The sequence below is a fragment of the Onychostoma macrolepis genome, chromosome 20, assembly GCF_012432095.1.
Source record: "Onychostoma macrolepis isolate SWU-2019 chromosome 20, ASM1243209v1, whole genome shotgun sequence".
NCBI lineage: Eukaryota > Metazoa > Chordata > Actinopteri > Cypriniformes > Cyprinidae > Onychostoma > Onychostoma macrolepis.
Genome location: NC_081174.1, coordinates 14,863,615 through 14,873,171, shown reverse-complemented (window position 1 = coordinate 14,873,171; position 9,557 = coordinate 14,863,615). Strand labels below are relative to the sequence as shown.

Genomic DNA, 9,557 nt, shown 5'->3' with positions numbered 1-9,557 from the left:
GCTAGACTGAGATTTGAGTTGAATCTCTTCCCAAAACTGTTGGAGTGATTTGTTCATCAATCAGACGGAATCGTCCGAGCGTTTGTAGGAGTCGTTTTTATTTTTGAATGAACTGCTTGAAAGAGCCGATTCGCTGAAATGAACGAGAGGCGGTCCTTCTCCGTTAAATATCCCAGAATTCTTTGCACCGGTCACATGTGTTCATTGCTTCTTGCACAGAGATCACACGATCGGTTGGAGACAGCATGAGCGGACGCAGTATGGGCGTTGGTAAGTGTGTTTGTTCATTCATATATTTGTGCATTTGTTTAGTTTCTTATTTACTATGTTTTATATTTACTCATAAGCAAAACACGTACACGTCGTGTCGCAAATGGTCAAGTTTAGTTTACCAGAACAGTTAGCAGTGGGCTTTATAAGTGTATAGAAAGGTAGGAAAGTAATTCTTAAGAGTAAAACAAAAGATGCTCGATAAGTTTTGTACAGCTTGCTGCCAAGCCATGGTCCTATTTATAGAAGTAACGTTATTATGTATTAAGTTGGGACGGAATGCCACGTGTGGCTCGAGAACGCACGTGGTGAATGTAGGCCTAAAGTTATGTCTGCTGATACTGATTGCACTCATTTATTTTTAATAGATTGTCCATCAGAACCCCCTGACTGAAGAAACTACAGTTTCTACGATGTATTACCTAAAAAGGTGAGGAAGCATTTATTAATTTAAGATCCTTATTCACTAACAAAAGTGGTTAGATTCACATTCCTCTATCTTGCTAAAAGGAAAGATGTTTGAATATGTTTGTATACATTTTGATAACTAATTTTATTTTTTGTCTAGGCTCATGGTTTGGTCCTGAGGCTACAGTTATGCTGAAGAATCCTTCTCTAACTGCTACTTTGTAAGTGATTTAACTGTACTATTTTTCTAGTTGTCAGCCCCTTTTATTGGATGTTCAAGTCCTATTATCTTGAATTATCAAGACAGGGGGGGCAGATGAAATCTCTCAAAAACCTGAAGTATTGGCTTAATATTCCTTGCTTCGGATCCTGTCGGGAGAAACAATTTTTATAATCGTTAGCCTTGCTAATTGTCTTTTTAAGATGCTTTCTAATCGTTCTAAATCTTGTATTTTGCAGCTAATGGTGGTGAATGTAAGAACTACAGTCATTAGGTGAGTAACTTGGTCATCAACACTTTCATGCAACCAGTCAGCTCTAGTCTCATGTTCCCTCCTATGCTTTGCCCACTGGAGGCTGTCGGTGCTTCTAGTGGCCATATCAGGGGGGTAAAGTGAGCTACTCTTGCTAAAACCTGGGTCAGAGGTCTCTTCTCTGTGCCTGGATCCTGTCGCAAGACACAAATATTTAAATGCAGGCGGTGCTTAAGAAACATGTTACCTGGTTTGTCTGAGTTTAAAGTGATTTAAGGTTTTTCCTCTATCTTGACAGATTCCATTGAGGGCTTCATTTTGGGGCACATGTATTCGGTGACTGGTTGCTGCTTCCTCGGCAGTGATTCAACTTGAGTGGAGCTAATTTTCTTGCCATGTTTGAAGTACATCTGAAATGAGTGGCGTTTGTTGTAAACTGTGTTTGCATTGTATAAAAATTGTATGCATTGTTACAATAAAGAGCGATGCTTGTATATTTTCTGTTCTTAACATTGAGTCACGGATCATGATCCTTGGGGCAAGGACATTACTGTCTTGGCAATGACTCATCTGTATTTAGCATGGGTTCAATGCCTTTTGTTTCTTTGGAAGAAACCCCTAGAAGTTAACCCTTTAGATTACTGTTTGGCGGTTTAATTACTGATGTTTATGCTGTCATTCAAATGGGAGTTTGGCGACTCAAATCTCTTTAGTTGTACCACTATTTATCTCCATGTAAGTCTGAGACAGTGGTGTTAAGTTTAAAAATTCAAGGCATAAGATTCTAGAGTCTAATTTATTTTTTTGCTGGAGTGGTTCTTACCTGGGGTTTACTTAACCTGGATTGATTTTTTTTTTGCATGTTTACACTTAAATGGCTTTAAGAATCAATGCTGATGAATTGCTTGGGCTCAACAATATGGCAAAATCTCAACGTGCTTTTTTTTTTTTTTTTTATACACTTGCTGTAAAAAGATATACCATACCTATCAATTTTAACTGAACCTGTAATCTTCAAAGTTGAAGGATGTTCTAACTTTCATGTTTTGCTGTTGTATGCACCACAAAACATTAGCTGCATTTTTTCACATTCATTGTTTTTTCCCTGCTATGGTTAACAGTCAGAACTGACCAGTTACCCATTTTTGGAACATGAGCCACTGTTGAAATAGTGATGTAAGTTTCAATGCAGATGTTACAATACCAGGACTTCTGAATTACAGCACCCGATAAGGGGATATTAAGAACATTATCTAACAAACACAGCTCCAGAGCTGCATAGCACAACCACGTGCATTTACCACACATGGAAAGTGCCTGTCGTTCTGTTGTACAACAGAGCTGTGACGCATGGCCATATAGGTCTGTTCTTTCAGTGCAGTACCCTCCTCTTTTGTTTTAAAGAATTCTATTGGCTAGAGCTAGAAATCAGTACAAAATAAATGCACTAAAAATCCTGGTAAATGTTTCACGATAATTCATAAACCTAATTTCATTGCTGGGTGTTTCTATGGCCATGTGCACCATTTAATTTGTAAACTTACAGTGGACATACATGCATTACAGGAGCTTTCTTTCACATTTGTAAATTCCCTCCCCCATCAAATTCAGAAAAATTCCAACCACAGTACAATTTCCAGTGCAAAAGAAACACCCAGCAACATACAGGAAACAAGAGGGCTGTCATGTTAAATAACATTATTCATGCTCAGTAAGTGATTACAAAAGCAACATAATGCATTTATATGCATGCTTCATTCTGTCTTGACGCAAGTTTTCTGGGAGGTATGAATGACGACACTGCGGAAAATGATATTAAGACAGAATGAACTGAAGCCTGTATAACTGAATAACTGAATGACACACTAGATTGGTTATCTAACATGCAGAAGTGATTAATGGCTCAATTACACAGACTGATTATTTAGTTCAGACTGGTTCTTTTACCAGTTTTATGCGTTATTTCATTGTGACTGAAGGAACAGACAGGAGGAAGAGGAAATTACATTTCAGAAATTATGCTAATGGAGATATTACTTCATTTTAAAAAGTGAGTGAACAATGACTTTTTTTTTCTTTGAGGAAATCACAGGTTTTGCCCGAATGCATGAGCACAGCACCCAAACTCTCTAAGATTCAGCATGCCTCTGCACAGGAAGACAACTATTCTACTATTCATTCAAGGAACCATACTTGTGTTTTGATTTTTTTGCCACAGTGCTAGTGGTGGGCAGATGTAGCTAATGTTGGAGAATGTTCCAATGGTCTATTTAAGCATTTCATGATTGGCGGGTTTTCACTTGCTGTGGCCTACTTGTGCATCACTTACAATAGACATAAACAATTAAGATGTCTGGAAACTGTGCCAAGTTGTTTCAATTGGCTTGATTGAGTAATGGACCATAATTTTGTTCTTCTAAACATTGTGTTGAATGTAGCTTTGCATTCTGAGAGTAACAAACACCAACTATGTCATAAAATTTAAACCCAAACAAGAACATTGTGATCTATTTTTGGCTTGTGCCATGGATGGAGGGATTGAAGAGTTGGGCCAGGAATGCGATTGGATCTAAACAGAGTGCCAGTCGGCTGTCTTCCAGGTCCACGTCTGGTTACTTTGATGTGACCCAGATGTGAAATGCGGTTCAGGCCAGGGTTAGACAGTACGGGCCACATTCAGGCAGAGCTACATGTTTTTTGGCAGAGAGGACTGTTCCTGAGGAAAGGGGTTTCAGGGCTGAATGACTTGGACATTTTTCAGAGGGGAACGACAAAATGTGTTTGGATAACACAGCAGTGAAAAACTACTACCCTTCATCAAGGGGTGTCACAGCAAGTATATTTATATACAGGCTTCTTTGTTTTGGATGCCCGAACATGAGATGTTGGTATGCTTGGTCATCCAGTTTCATCACAAAGATAAATCAGAAAGACATTTTTTACTGGACCAGCTAGACTGAACTAGCATAAACCAGCTTGAACCAGGCATCACATAAATAAACTCTCTCACTATCTCTAATACAGAAACATACTTCCTCCTTTCCCGCTCGCTGTCCTTCTATGTCCCTTTGTGTTTCTCTCACATGAATGATGATCGCTTTCATCTAGTGCAACCCACAGTTTTACATATTCTGTCAAACGCACACACAAGCCCTTTGAAGTCTGCTGGTAAATGGAGAAAAAGCTTTTTGACCTTCTCCAGGTCATTGATGGAACAAAGAGCTGAATTATGTAGGATCCTTTTACATTTCTCAGGACAAAACAAAAATTCATCTCACTCAGTGGATCGCTGTCAGACATATACACACATTTCACCTCATCTTGCTCTAGCAGAGGTATGGCTGTGGGCAGACAGGATATGTGTGTGGACAGATGCCATACTTTTCTTTAAATTGTCCTGTTTCTCTCTTTCAGACTGGTATGATCCAGGTTTCTTTGTCACATTTTGCATTCTTCGGCAATACTAGTGTAAGCAGTGTGAGCAGTAGGCTATAAACACACTTGTAGGCCACAATACTGGCCTGAGAAAATATAATCTTCAGCAAGCATGAAAACAGGAAAACAAAGCCAAAACAAATCCTGGCAAGGACGTGTCTGGGAAAAATGGCACGTATGATCACCCTACCTTATCATATCCTCATAGTGTGTGATTTATGTTTATTTGCATGTACAAAATGCACAATAATCTCTCATGTGGATCTTGGTCTCAGCTTAAGCTAATATGCTTAAGGTCACAGCGACAACAAATAAGAGGATATGCATTTGATATGTAATTTCCCTTATAACTGAAAAACAGTCAAAGTTACTTTGTAATTAAAAAAAGCTTCATTCTTTAAAAATTCATAAACTAGATGGCAGACACAGTGCATTGCAGATCATTATAGGGGCCTTAGATATTTAATTACTTCAGTTATTTTAACTGAAAAATGTAATGGCATAAAATTAAGATTAATTCATATTTCTTCCCCCTTCATTTTTCTTATCAATAACTATTGTTTTTATTAAAGACATATAATTCTTGAAAATTAAATCTGGATGAAAAAATAAAATAAAATTAACCTGGGTTAATGATAACAGCAGAAATACTATAGAGAGCATATCCTAACCAATATAATGGTAGACGTTCAAACAATGTGTTGGATGATAACCTTCAGAAACACTGGTATATAGTGTAAGTGCAGTGTATGTATATATGATGTACTAGAAACAGTATTTCTGACATATCTTTATATGGCAGTAATAGTATGGGCAGTATGTTATTCTGAATCAAGCCAGTGCATAATGTATACTTAGGCCTACCAGGGTTCATGTGACCAAGTCACTTAAAACTAAGGTGAACTAAACTTTATAAAACATTAAAAAAAAAGGATTTCCAGGGCTTTTATGTCATAAAAGAGCCAAAGCTGAGATGTTGAGATTTACTTAGTGTCTGGCCTAGAAAGTGAGAGTTGCTTCCAGAACGAAAGGTCCAAAATGCAGGGCATTAGTAAGCTCTGTCAATCATGAGTAATGCTGACAGACTCTGTGTATGTTGAGCATGTGGTTTTGATTTTATGCTCTGTACCTTCTCACAGACGCTGATTGTTCAAAGGAGCAGAATGCAGGGAAAACCACATTTAGTCATAAGAAATTTGGGTCCGGTGTGGGACATTGAGCACTCCAGCACTGTGGATTACCCACGAATACTCTTAGACTTCCACATCCTTTTAACTGTTTAACTTGCTATTTACATTAAAACCTCAGATTCTGATTTAAATTGTTCATAGTTTCTGCTTTTGCCAAGTGTTATGGTAGATTCAGGATTCCAGTAAGCATGAGTGGTTGTTCAGTCCATCTCACAGCTTGAACATAAAAATGTCTGCCAGCCTTTCAGGAAATGAATGAGTTTCTGTATGTCATTTTGTGTATTTAATCGGTCAGCATTGGCCTTCCGTATGGCCCTGGGTGAAATATTGCAGGTAACAGACAAAATAACACACGTTTACAAAATGAAATGATCTGAAACTGCATTTGTTTTTGCAGTGAATTAACGTATAAAGACCAATAGAGTATAAAGTTTGCAAGATGGCCTACAGATGCATGAAGAATCTGACCAACGATGGATATGTTTGTGATGATGCAACAAAATTTACACTCTTCATAGCGATGAAGCAATTTTTTTTTTCAATGCTAAGGCAGAAAAAAACAGACTTTGTGCCTGTTTATTTTGTCTATGCCAATGGTTTAAACTCTTTAAGATTCACAAATCCGATCCTTTTTTATGTACACTGAGTGTATGAGTGTACAATATGTTTATGACTGAATAGCCTGAAAAACTGCATACAAGAAGCACATTAATCAGGCTAATTGGCTGTGATTGGGCCTTCTGATGTAATTAAAGTTACACACAGACCTTGTTTAGGCTGAGCAAACAGAGATGATTCGTTTGCAGAGGTTACTTGAGGTGATTTAAAGTTTTGTTGTGGAAGTCTACATCAATTTGAAAAGGATTGGTATTAAATGTGGACCCCCAAATGTAAACCTCATGGGAAATATGAAATAAAATGATACTACAATACAGGTTGAGCTGTGCTATGAAAGCTAATTAGTTTCAGATTATCTTGATGTATTCACTAAGGAAATATTCAATGTGTTTATTGAAATGGAGACATAAAAGGTGAGAGGCAAAGTAGTTCAAGTATGCAATAACAAATCAAAACATTAAAACGTGAGATGTTGCAAAGGGAGGCATGAAAAATGAGGAGGGATGCATGTCAAAGCCAGCGAAGCTGTCAGGTGTGTGTGTATTTCAACCAAAAGACAAAGTGTTCCCAAAGATCCATCTGCAATCCATCTGAACATGCCCCGCTGTGTCTTACTTTATAAACACGCAGCGTATTTGTGTATGCATGAGTTCATGACTGCTGTGACACCCCTCGACCATAAAACTAATGGAACTAAAAGAAAGTAAAAGAGATTGTCCTAATTCAGGTGTAATTTTAGAAACATTTAACAGTGGTATTCTAATTTATTCATGCATGTGCCTGTAGGTTGACACAATGTACCTGTACAATGTCAGTTATTAAACAACTACATTATGTATTACATGTCAAACCAGACATGAATTTTTGTCACAGAATATCCTGTTATACCTGGAAATGTCACATTGCAGTGGTGTTGCAAATGTCATTTCATGTTGTTTTTAAGTGCTTGGGTGAATTATGTTCAATAAAAGAAAGAAAATAGGATCAAGGATACAGAGAAGTGTGTGATTCCCATGGAGCACCTGCAATGTGACCTATTAAGATTCAGTCACCCTGAGAGTCAGAGTTGGCTGCCATAGCAACAGTGTAACAAAGAGTTGAGTGTGTGCAGGGGCATAGGAGTTCACCCTGACCCTTTCACACTGAGAGTGTCACCGTGTGTGTGTGTGTGTGTGTGTGTGTGCAGGTGCTGATAGAGGAAGTGGCAAAGGCCGGATCTGAGTTTATGAGTTCAATTAAAGTGTTAAAAATAAAGCTGATGCACTTTCCAGTGCTTTGCCTGAATGGATAAAGACCAATATAATTTTAGTTTTGTAAGCTTGCATTTTTACTTTTTGTTTCAGTTACATAGAAACAAAAAACAGAGAGACAGTTTTGATTATGGTTAAATAAAAAATAAAAAAGTGCATATGGGATGCATTGCAGATTTTTGCTTGAACCCATGTTGGGGAAAAAGAATTCTGTATTGCAGGTGACCAGCATATAATGTATGCAGGTCATCCATCCTTTGGTAAGAGTAATAGACACAATTTAAAAATGTAGCTGACTTATTTGGGGGATATCATATTCATAAATTAGTTTCCACAAAGAACCCAATTGTTCACTTTTAAGACGTTACTGTTGTGATTAGTAATTAATTGGTTATTCTTTATTAATTGGTCATAGTTCGCAAGTAGTTCTCAGTGAGGATATTTTTATTTAATAATGATCAAATATCTAATAAGGAACTACCTTTGTCCTGAAATTGTTACTACTTACTGCTTAGTTAATCTTTCTTCTCTATTAGTTAATAGTATTAAGTTAAAATTATTACTTCCTGCATACTTGTTAACAACGGACCATTATTCTAAAGTGTTACCATGCTGGTGTTTACATCTCACAATTTCAATTCAGTGATTCATCACTTATACCTCACAAATGCAGACTCATGTCCTACGTTCAAATGTCAAACACTTGAACAATGAAAGAACTGTGTCTGCATTACAGTATTTCCACTGAAATGCATTAATGTCAGATTTATTTATTTTAGCTTGAAAGCCATCTTTGATTGCGTTTTGGACATGGTAGCTGGTTATAAAAGCTTAAGGTGGTCAAGCTGGTCCTGTGCTCCACTCGATTGCCTCTCCTCCCTTATATTGGTACTTCACTACTCACTCTTGAATAGTACCTACTACATGTGCTTTTCATAAGACACTTATGACTTTGGCCTCATTTCTCTCTAAATCGTCTGCTCTTGTTCTATCTCTCTCCTCATCTCTGGCTGCCCCACTTCCTGCAAGCACACTAGCTAATTGTACTATCATTTGTTGAACTTGAATCATTCAAGTGTTATTGAACGCACAGTTGTAAGGTCAAGTGTTCTATCAATCTGTCTGCTTGTCCCACTTTCTGTCGGTCTCTCATTAACTGCAAAGGCTGCTGTACTTGTCAGGCTAATATTCTGAACAGAAAAGTTTCCTTTTCCTCTCAGTGTTCTCTTCCTCTGATGTTTCAGAATGAGTAACCCTGTAACAGGAAAGTACAGTCTATACGGCTTTAGTTCCTGGCCCATGCACAGCTGAATTGATAAAAGAGACCAAGTTTGATGGCTCACACAGCTAGTTTAGAAAATGACAAGCAGTGGCTTTAGCAGCAGTGTCTTGAGCATCTCGGTATTGTACATCGGCTCATTTGCTGTCCTCTCACAGCACTGATGTGGTTTAAGCAGTACACCATGTTTTAACAGAGACACCTGATTCAGTTACTCAATTAGACAACGCAGTCGCCAAAGCTCTGGTCAGCTTTTGTCTTGCCCCTTTATTTACAGAATGAATTGGAATGTCCTATTCTACAAGTTAGAGAGCTTAATATGAACTGATTCACTAACGAATCAAAACGTTTATATGTTATAAATAAAATCTCATGTTAATCTTAAGTATAGAGTAGTACTGCATCCTTCATATTTACGAAGAGTCTTTAGTTTTATCAGAGCTAAAGAGTCACAAGCATGCGCAGCTTTTGTGTAGCTATCGTCTGCAAGCTGTGACATCGACATAAATAAAACAGGGACAATTGACTTTAATTATGGTTTTGCTTTTGGAAAATGCACCCCTGGCTGATGTGTCCACGCGCTCTTCTGGGAGAAGTGTGCATACAAGGAATTTCCTCCTTTATGACGTCATAC

General features: G+C 37.7%; 1 long non-coding RNA gene and 2 other non-coding genes across 3 annotated transcripts; all 3 read left to right on the top strand.

Moving 5' to 3' along the window:
- Nucleotides 1-148: 148 nt before the first annotated feature.
- Nucleotides 149-1,661, top strand: LOC131527342 (uncharacterized). The gene is made up of 5 exons (XR_009267634.1): nt 149-270; nt 639-700; nt 839-899; nt 1,138-1,172; nt 1,450-1,661. It is a non-coding gene; the product is annotated as an uncharacterized LOC131527342 (long non-coding RNA).
- Nucleotides 935-1,065, top strand: LOC131527825 (small nucleolar RNA SNORA26). The gene has a single exon (XR_009267782.1). It is a non-coding gene; the product is annotated as a small nucleolar RNA SNORA26 (small nucleolar RNA).
- Nucleotides 1,241-1,363, top strand: LOC131527824 (small nucleolar RNA SNORA26). The gene has a single exon (XR_009267781.1). It is a non-coding gene; the product is annotated as a small nucleolar RNA SNORA26 (small nucleolar RNA).
- Nucleotides 1,662-9,557: the final 7,896 nt, after the last annotated feature.